This window comes from Silene latifolia, chromosome 10, assembly GCF_048544455.1.
Source record: "Silene latifolia isolate original U9 population chromosome 10, ASM4854445v1, whole genome shotgun sequence".
Taxonomy (NCBI): domain Eukaryota; kingdom Viridiplantae; phylum Streptophyta; class Magnoliopsida; order Caryophyllales; family Caryophyllaceae; genus Silene; species Silene latifolia.
Genome location: NC_133535.1, coordinates 51,078,203 through 51,088,585, shown reverse-complemented (window position 1 = coordinate 51,088,585; position 10,383 = coordinate 51,078,203). Strand labels below are relative to the sequence as shown.

The 10,383-nt window shown below is 36.5% G+C and overlaps 1 long non-coding RNA gene across 1 annotated transcript; it reads left to right on the top strand.

The window, feature by feature from the left end:
- Positions 1 to 1,286: 1,286 nt before the first annotated feature.
- LOC141608994 (uncharacterized) lies at positions 1,287 to 1,879 on the top strand. The gene is made up of 3 exons (XR_012527114.1): positions 1,287 to 1,358; positions 1,661 to 1,738; positions 1,821 to 1,879. It is a non-coding gene; the product is annotated as an uncharacterized LOC141608994 (long non-coding RNA).
- The last annotated feature ends 8,504 nt before the right edge of the window (positions 1,880 to 10,383 follow it).

The window sequence follows — 10,383 nt, the reverse complement described above, 5'->3', positions numbered from 1 at the left end:
GTATAGAAATGAAAGTGTTAGTCTTATTACTCTCTACTTTATCCAATTCTCCAAGTCTATTTTACATGATGTTGACTTATAGTCGTTACTCGTACTGATCTTATTTTTTGTTCTCATCAGTGTCTCTACAATGTTGATGTTTCTAGAGTTCAACTAGTTAGTCTTTGATTTTGGTCTGCTTATATTTCAACTTAAGTTCATTTTTGTCTTTTTAATTCGGTGACTTTTTGTCCTTTTTTCAGGTTTGCGCTCCAATAGTCTCCGCCTCATGCCCACCTTTCTTGATTTGTATCGACCTCAGAACTAAAAGTAGCAAAATGCAAATCATCCATCCTATGAAAGGCGAATCTGTTGATTATTCTTGTTTTATACAACCTGTGGTACGTCTATTGTTTCCATTTTGCTTAGGAAAATGTGTGTTATTGTGATTCTACTAGGAATTAACTTTGTGAATGTAGGACTTTATTTTGTGAAGCTTACACTTAAGGTTTGTGAATCTTATCACTTTAACCACTTATGTTGACCAAGTTTCACAAAACAATCCCTAAGATTCACTGAACAAGGTCTGAGATTCACCAAGTAAGGAAAAGGGCAAAATAAGTGACTTTAACAACTTATGTTCACCAAGTTTCACAAAACAAGCCCTAAGATTCACTGAACGAGGTCTGAGATTCACAAAACAAGATCTGAGGTTCACCAAAAAAGGAAAAGGGCAAAATAGGGGACTTCGTGAAAGTAGTCCTTATTTTGTGAATCCTAGATCTTATTTTGTGAACCTGTGGTCCTTTACCATTTCACTCCAAGTTTTACAAACTAAGATGTATGGTTCACATGATTCGTAGCTAGTGTCTGTTTTGACAGTCTTGTACCTTACATGATTCCTAGATAGTGTCTTGTACCTCACAAAATAAGTTTTGTTAATACCTGTGCTAAGAAAGACTAATTTCTCTTTCGTTCATACAGATAGAAAGGCTCATCCGGCTTCTTAAACCAAAGTTGGCAACACTGACAAGTATTTTGTGGACGCTTGAAGTGTTTATCCCAAAATCAAACCTAAATTCTGATGAAATTGATAATTGCCTCTATTTATTGAACATATTGGAGAATTACAAAGGAAACAAAAGTGATTATCCAATAACCATATATACTGTAAGATTAATTTTTCAACTCTATTTATACATTGATAAATATAAATTTTTATAAGTTTGCAACACATTATTATTCCCCTTTTTCCATTTATAGGAAGCTCAGGTGAAGCGTTTTGCATTGAGGGTATGCTATCATATTATTACATGTGATAAGAACGTATTAAGAGATAGAGTGAAAAAAGATGCACTAGAATGGAGTCGTGTACCGCTGTAAGAACCTTCTTCTTTTAATATTATCAAATTTTTCTTGCAAAACCTTTACATTTTTTAGTACTTTAGTTGATTAAATAATCTTATACTCCCTCATATTCACTATATTCTTCCCCTTTACTTTTTACCCAAGAAATAAGGAAGTGAATTTGGACCACACAAAATACACTACCCACTTGCCATTGAATTTGGACCACACAAATCAACCCAAAAAAGGAAATAGGGAAGAAAACCTGAATAACCGAATAAGGAAATAGGGAAGAAAACCCTGAATAAGAGGGAGTATGTTCGTATTATGGCAGTGGCTCTCGACCACTTCCTTACAGTGACCAGCAATTGTTGGATTATGTTTGCAGATCAAAATCGGCACAAACTAAATTGTAATGATTTTGCTTTGATTTTACAATATAAAAGTTATATTGTCAGAGATATTGACTAATTGCATTTCCTCAATATTTTAAGTGACGCTATGGTGTCCACTCCGTGGATGGAAGTCACAAGACAGGCTTTACAGACCCTTGGACCACGTGGCTTTGTTATGGATCAGGTAAGTATCATTTTCCTTTCCTTTTTCTTTTCATGTTTCATTTTACTTTTTTGTGAATCCTATAACTTATTTTGTGAATCCTGGAACTTGTTTTGTGAATCCTGGAACTTGTTTTGTGAATCTTGGAATTTATTTTGTGAGCTTATTTTGAGAATCCTAGAACTTATTTTGTGAATCCTGGAACTTGTTTTGTGAATCTTGGAACTTATTTCGTGAACTTATTTTGTGAATCCTGGACCTTATTTTGTGAACTTATTTTGTGAATCCTGGAACTTGTTTTGTGAGTACTGGACCTTATTTTGTGAATGCTGGAACTTATTTTGTGAATCCTTTACCTATGTTTTGTTAAATTTGATTTTGTAGGTGATTGATATGTTTGGAGTTAAGTCCACACTCGGTAGATCAGATCTCCTCTACTTGCCAATGACAGTATATGTGAGCTTCAAATCCTTTAGATGTTGATATTCAAGTATTTGCTTTCTTAATGTTGCTCCGCTCTGGTTTATTAAAATGGTCCTACTTTTGTCACATGCAGACCGTTCATGCCGAGCGCAACCTTGACTATTTGGGGTCAATACACGAAGTCTGATTACATTCCATTTGATGGGAGCAATATCCAAAAGGTGAAAGATCCCTCTTCTGCTATTTATTTTCTTCTTTATTTATTTTCGTTCATGTGTTTTGTTAATTGGTTTGTCTATTGCAGGTTGTATCCCTATGCTTAACGATAAGTGTCATCATTGGTGGGCTTGCGTTTGCGATTTAAAGCAAAAAGTAAATTTCATCCTCGACTCGAGCACCGATTTACATGCGGATCCTGATAAACACACAGCCCAAGAGATTGTATGATTTTTTCCCAAAATATTTTGGAGTATTTAACTTTAGTTTCTTAAAAATATAACCCTGTCATATTTTTATGTTCTATTGGCTTTTTCATGTTCCAGTTGTTCCAAGTTTCATCTGTTCTTTGTGGTGGTTCATCTGCATTTGAATCTTTGCGGTTGATGCACATGAACGCAATTGTCAACCTTAAAGTCCCTCAACAAAAAAACATGGTATGTAACCATGTATCTTCGTTTTTTAGGCTATATTTGTGTTTTTATCGTACAAGTTTGAATGGTTGAAACTGGACCTGAATGGTCCCTCTCTGACCAAAACCACGTACCCAATCCCATATTGCCGAAATGAATGGTTGAATAGTTGATCTTCACTTGAGATGTTTCTTTTACTCATAAATGTTTATTTATTTGTAGTTTTGATTGTGGAGTGTTTGTGCTGAAATGGTTGGATGCGTTGGACAATGAAAGTTTATGGACCAACAGTGAATATTTTGAGGTATAAATTTACGGGTTTTGCCTCCTACCTTGCCATTGCTACATATTAAATATATACTGTATGAAAATCTCTTTTGCAGAAATTGTCGGACTATCGAAAGAAGATAATATTGGAACTTCTTAAATGGGATAAAAATACAAAAACTGTACACTTCCTTGACTTAAAATTAATGCAAAGTCCATTTGGTCATAACTTTGCTGAACATTTTGTAAATAATTTTGGTGAAAATCTCTTAATTGTTACTTGTTTTTTATGGTATAGGTGATTCATTGATGACATGACAGTCTTTTTGCAAGAAAATGATGTTTCTCAGATGGATATGTGTTCACTGGCGGACATCTGTTGCTTCAGCAGGCCTGCTATATCTATTTTGTGTTGATGTACTCAGTATTCAAAATGGTGAAATTCGGCCATATGACCTTGTTTGTTTGTAATAGTATAGGTGTTTCATTAACATGAATTGATTAGTCTGTAGTCTTGTATTTGAGTAGTCGAGAATGTAATGCTACAAGAAATTGTGAAACTTGGATTTGACCATAAGATGAGACGGATGTACTTCGTATGACGGTCTTTTATTGAGAGACAACGATGTTTAATGAAAGCCTTCTCATTTCATTAGCATCTTTTTCTGTATTATTTACATTACATGATTAATGGATTCGGGTCTGGATATACCTTTGGCACAATTACATGTTTAATGTCATAAACTAAAGGCTTTACTTCATTGGGAAATGATGCTGGATTCAGGCTAAATTGGGAAATGATGCTGGATTCAGGCTTTACTTCATTGGGAAACAATGACATCGACTAAAGACTAAATTCACAAAATCCACATTATAAAAAAGACTAAAGACTAAATTCACAAAAATACTTAATGCTAGATTCAGGTCTAGGTTTCATAATTTTATGTTCCAGTTTCACAAGATAAGTTCCAGGATTAACAACATTGAGTAAAAGAAACATCTTAAGTGAAGATCAACTATTCAAGACCAAGTTTCACAATTTCATGCTCCAGTTTCACGTAATTAGTTCCAAGATTCACAAAATTAGGAATACAAACTTCTTAAGTAAAGATCCACTATCATGACAAAATTTCACAATTTCAAAATTAGGAATACAAATTTCTTTTTCTCTTCAACTTCCATATTCACTAACTGTCTCTCTCTTCAACTTCCATATTCAGTGCTCCAATTTCATTTCCGTCTTCGCCATTATCCGCCATTATCATTGAGCTTTTTGTCTGCCATTAGCATTACCGTTTTCTCTTTGCCGCTATCATCCGCAAATTAGGTATTTTCTATCTACTTTCTCAAGTTTCGATTCATCCTCCTTTTGTTTCGTATTCTTCACCATAATTTTCAATCAACTTCTTTAATTCGTCAAATTATTGTTTTTATTATGCAGGTTTTTGTTATTGAGGGTTTAGGGTTTTTGCGAGCATAATTGAAGTCGATTTCTCTTCTTTTTCATATGTTCCTTTCCATTTTTTTAGTAGATTTCAATTCTCTTGCTTATTTCGTTCCGTCTTCGCCATTATCCGCCAGTTTTTGTAAGCTTGCTTGCGTATGGTTTTGTGATTACTTTATCGTTCTTTTGGATGCATGTTCTTTGGATGCATGTTTCATTATCTTATTGTTGGTTAATGTTTCATTATCTTAATGTTCTATATTGCCCGTTTTAAAATGTATTGTTGGTTAAGTTTTTAGTAGCTACATCTCATTTACATTTCGTGAATCTAGGACCTACTTGTGTGAATCTAGGACCTAATTGTGTGAATCTCAGACCTTGTGTTGTGAAACTGGAAGATAATATTGTTATACTTGTTAATAAGTGGATGAAATCACCTTCTCTGTTGTCAAACTTACTTAAAATGTTTACATTTTGGATTTTAGTTCTGATGTTATTTTGCCTTATTTTGCCTTACTTAGTTTGCATTTCCTTATTAACGAATTACAACTGCCTTGTTTTGCCTTAATAAGTGGATGAAATCACCTTCTCTGTTGTTGGTTAATGTTCTTTTGGATGCATGTTCAATATTGCCAGTTTTAAAATGTATTGTTGGTTAAGTTTTCAGTAGCTACATATCATTTGCATTTCATGAATCTAGGACCTACTTGTGTGAATATAGGACCTAATTGTGTGAATCTCCGACCTTGTGTTGTGAAACTGGAAGATAATATTGTTATACTTGTTAATAAGTGGATGAAATCACCTTCTCTGTTGTTAAACTTACTTAAAATGTTTACATTTTGGATTTTGGTTCTGATGTTATTTTGCCTTATTTTGCCTTACTTTGTTTGCATTTCCATATTAACGAATTACAACTGCCTTATTTTGCCTTACTTAGTTTGCAAGCCAAGCCAGGATGAAGCGATGTGTTGAACCAGCTGCTGATTCTAATGAGGCACCTACTGAAGCTACTGAACCACTCTTTGAGCCAGCTACAAAAAAGAAAAGAATTTACAAAGACAGGCTGTCTGTGTTGAGGACTCGGATATCTCCTGCTGGACTTTACAACTTTATCAACAATAAGGAGAATCCACCATCAGATAACCAGATTCAAGCTATACACCAAATGGGATTTGGTTCTCTATTGCATCTTAAAACAGATGTTGTTCCGGGTCACTTGGCGTATTGGCTAGTTTCGAATTACAACCTCGTTAAAGGATCGTTGTGTGGTGGGAAACTCCCTGTTTTAAAGAAAGATATCCATCTGTGCCTGGGATTGCCAATGGGTCCAAACATTATCGAAGAAGCAAAAATTAGAGATAAAAGCCCTTCTTATTTGTCTGTTTTGGAGGAGTTCAAAAGTCACTACAAAGGTAGTTCCATTGAGGTCAAAGACATATTGCATAAGCTCTCTACACAAGGAGATGGTGGAGATGATTTCAAACGCACTTTCATCATTTATATCTTCAATGCTCTTTTAGGCGGTGTTGTAGGGAATCGGGCAAGTTTGAGACTTCTTAAAAGTTTGGTAAACACTGACTTGATCTCCGAATTCAACTGGTGCAATTTCATCAAACGCAAATTGGCTGCCCAAGTTGAGTCTTGGCAAAAGTAGGAGTGGGAGACCAAAAAGATGAAAGAAAATTGGTTTGGTGGACCTATTATGGTCTTGGTTTTCATTTATCTTGACCGATGTGTCTTCAAATCACGCCTTGTTACTCGGCAGTTTCCAACGCTCTCAACTTGGACTAAATAAGCTATATCCCAGAGAGTTAAGGAGGAAGTTTATGACAAAAATTCGGACAAGAAAACTTTCGGCAGGGGTTCTATTGAGCCTCCAATGGTCATCACTCAACATAAGCCACATGCACCTTTGCTACTTCCTACTATTGAGTTTAGGCAGTCTTCAAAGCCAACGACTGAACACTAACAATCTGAAGATGAAGAACCTACTGATCCTTCTCTACCTAACAACTCAGGTTGTACTACTGAGTTTATTAATAAACTTGCGCTTTCTGCAAAGGTTGATCCTCCTCTACCTAACAATTCAGGTAGTACTACTGAGTTTGTTAATAAACTTGCGCAATCCGCAAAGGTCATGGCTCAAGCTTTCAAGGAGTACAAATCTCTTGCTAGCCAAGCTCTCAAAGAAACTACCTTCCTCAAAGAACAGTTTCTAAACTAGTTGCAATTTGAGATGGTATGGCAGATGGTTTTAGGTTATCTCAACAAGACATTAATGAGGAGGGTAATGTTCAGGAGAGTGTGGAGGGTAATAGTGGGGATAATCTGGAGAGATTGTGTGGGTGGTCTAAAGCTGAATTGTTGGAGGCATTGGACGTGACGGGTGAAGCTTTGCAACCAATACAGTCATGTCGTTCACTACCAAAACCAGAATGGCAAATCATACCACTTGGTGAACCTTCAACGTCTTGTATTCAAGCTGATGAACAACCTGATCATCTTTTATCTCCCTCTCATAATACTGCTATTGATGATATCCCTTCCGTCAATGATGATGTCCCTCCCGTTAATGATGAACAATCTGACCATTCTGAGCCCACAGTGGTAGCGGATGATCATCATAATCAAGAACGGTGGGTTCGGTACAATAGGAGGAGAACAAGGGAAAGAGATATGCAAACAAGTTCCAGTGCTATTGATGATGTCCCTTCCGTCAATGAGCCCACTCACCCCACTGTTACTGTTCTAGCTACTCCTGTGACTTCTACTCTTCCTCCTCCTGTGGTAGGGAACAGTGATCCTCCTTCTACACCATCTGCCAGTAAGGAGTTGAGGGCGTGCGATCAAATTATTACATGTTCTGAGAACAGTGAGCCCACTCACCCCACTGTTACTGTTCTAGCTACTCCTGCGACTTCTACTCCTCCTCCTGTGGTAGGGAACAGTGATCCTCCTTCTACACCAATTGTTTCCGGCGTCGATAAACCATCTGCCAGTAAGGAGTCGAGGGCGTGCGATCAAATTGCTACATGTTCTGAGAACCTATCCAGAGAAATAGTACAAAATGATGCACTAGAATGGCCTCGATACACTGACATGGAATTGCAGAATTTTGTTCGAAAGAGATCAAAGACAACTCAACAGTAATGTCATATTTTTGCTTTGATTTTTTGATTTTTTTTTATTGTAATAAATATATCTACTAATTGCATTTTATCAATAATGAAGTGTGGTTATAGTGTCCACACCGTGGATGGAAGTCACAAGAGATGTTTTGCAGACCCTTGGACCGCGTGGCCTTATTATGGATCAGGTAAGTAACCCCTGAGTATTATTTTCCTTTTCCTGCCCATGTTTTCATTTTGTTCACGCCACTCAACCTGTTTCATTTTGTTCACGTTTCATAAAATCAAGTCACTCGATGTGTATGTTTCCTTACAAATTTAATTTTGTAGGTCATTGATATGTTTGGAATTAAGTGCACACTCGGCAGAACAAATTTACTCTACTTGCCAACAACAATATTTGTCAGTCTAAATCCTTTAGTTGATATTCAAGTATTTTGCGTTCTTAAAGTTGCTTTGTTTCTAAAATTGCCTTTTTGTGACTTGTAGGGTCTTCATCGAGAAAACAACCCCATTATTTGGGGGCAATACATAAAGGACAGTTACACTCCAGTTGATGGTAGCCATATCGACAAGGTCAGATATTTGTGATGTTTATTTTACTTATTTGTAGGTCATTGATATGTTTGGAACTTGTTTAGTGAATCTTGGAGCTTAATTTGTGAATCCTGGACCATATTTTGTGAACATATTTTATGTATCCTTGACCTTATTTGTGAACTTAGTTTGTGAATCCTGGACCTTATTTTGTGAATCCTGGACCTTATTTTGTGAATCTTGGAGCTTATTGATGTGACCATAATTAGAGCATATTTGGGTCATTTATTGTCTTTAGTCCTTTGTTTTGCATATTCTTTGAGGTTTTGTGTCCTTGGTAGGAAAGGAATGCAAACCTTGCATTTTCATGGCAAAATGAAGCTAATTTGATTCAATTCAATGACCAAGCATCAAAGAGAAGACAAGATTAGAAGGCCTTTGTACATACTATAGTAGATGGGCAATGATGAGAAAAGATCCTTGCATCTCCGAGGAAATCCTCAAGGATTTTATGAAGAAAAGGGAAGAAAAGAAGAAGGAAAGAAGCTGTAAGACAATCCGAGCGGATTATCCACAAGACGCCCGTCCAGCACCCACAATCCGAGCGTCTTCCCCCTGTGGACACCCGTCCAAAACACCCAGAATCCGCCCGTCTTCCCCGTCTGGACGCCCGTCCAAAATCACCAGAATCCGCCCGTCCCGTGCCCTGGACGCCCGGATTCTCTAACAGCCATTTCGTCTTCTACAAGCTTCAAGGAAGGATGCGCATATTTTTCTAAGACCGGCGAAAAGGAGACTGGAGTCTCCCTAGAGACCGGCGATTCCTCAAGGACTTAATCGTCATTTAAGCCCTTAGTAAACCCTAATTTATGTAACTAATCCCCACTATAAATACCCCATTAGTCTAATTAGATTAGCATGTTCTTCTTAGCAATCTTTAGTGTAGTTAATATCAATCAAATCTCTCTTTAATCTTATAATCAACATTTAATCAAGTTTTAATACAAGTTTCATTTCCTTAATCTCTCTCTTGTTCATCCTTTGTTTTGGGTAATTGAAGATTATTTGGGTTATTATTGGGAATTTGACAACCTTCCAATCTATCATCAAGTACTTCTATTATTCTTTGCTTTATTATTGGAATCATTAGTAGGTATAATTCTCTTAATCTCTTTTTAATTATAGTTAATTATCTTCATTTATTCATCATGTTTCACTTTGTTGGTATGATTGACAACCTTGCTGGCATGTTCAACATGATAATGAGTGAGTAGTTTCTTTAGCTAGGGTTAATGGGTAATTAGGGGAAACCAACATGGGGGATGATTCATGCTTAAATTAATATGTTTTCATAGTTTATTTGCTTGCTTGTTGTGATCTCAACTTATGCACATGTTATGTTTGATGAAATGCGAGCTTATGAATCCTTGCATTTTTTTACCCATCACCTATCTTTTCAATGAGACTTGTAAGACATAAACCAACTCGAGTCTCATTAGACCATGCAAATAGTTGAGTAGGGAATATTAAGTCGACTTGTAGGTGTTGTACAATCTAATCGATTCGGCTCCGGGACCCAAACTTGCCTAGGATTGTAAGATATAAACCAACTCGATCCATCACAACAATAATTGCTTGCTTATAATTTGAGAATATGTTTGTATGATCAATTCCCATGAATCCCCTATGACCCCATGACACCCTAGTGCCTTTTTAATTCATCTTGCTTGTTTACTTTTATTGCTATTTAGTTTAGTGATCTTCTACTTCAAACCCCAAATTGTGACACCCTTAGACACCACTAGTTGCAATAGAAAATCTCATCTCAATTTCTGTCCTTTGGGATCCGACCTTTACTTGCCTCTTTACTAATTGTAGAGTTGTTTGCGAAGTTATAAATTGTGTTTTGGTCTAGGTGCTCCTAACGACAAGTACTGAAAACTAAACCCTCCAAAGGGAACACGACCAAAAATGGTGCCGTTGCCGGGGACGGTGTTAACTTGATTTAGATTTTCTTACATTGTTATTAGTTGTGTCATTCTTTGCCTTGGGGAAGTAAAACTCCTCA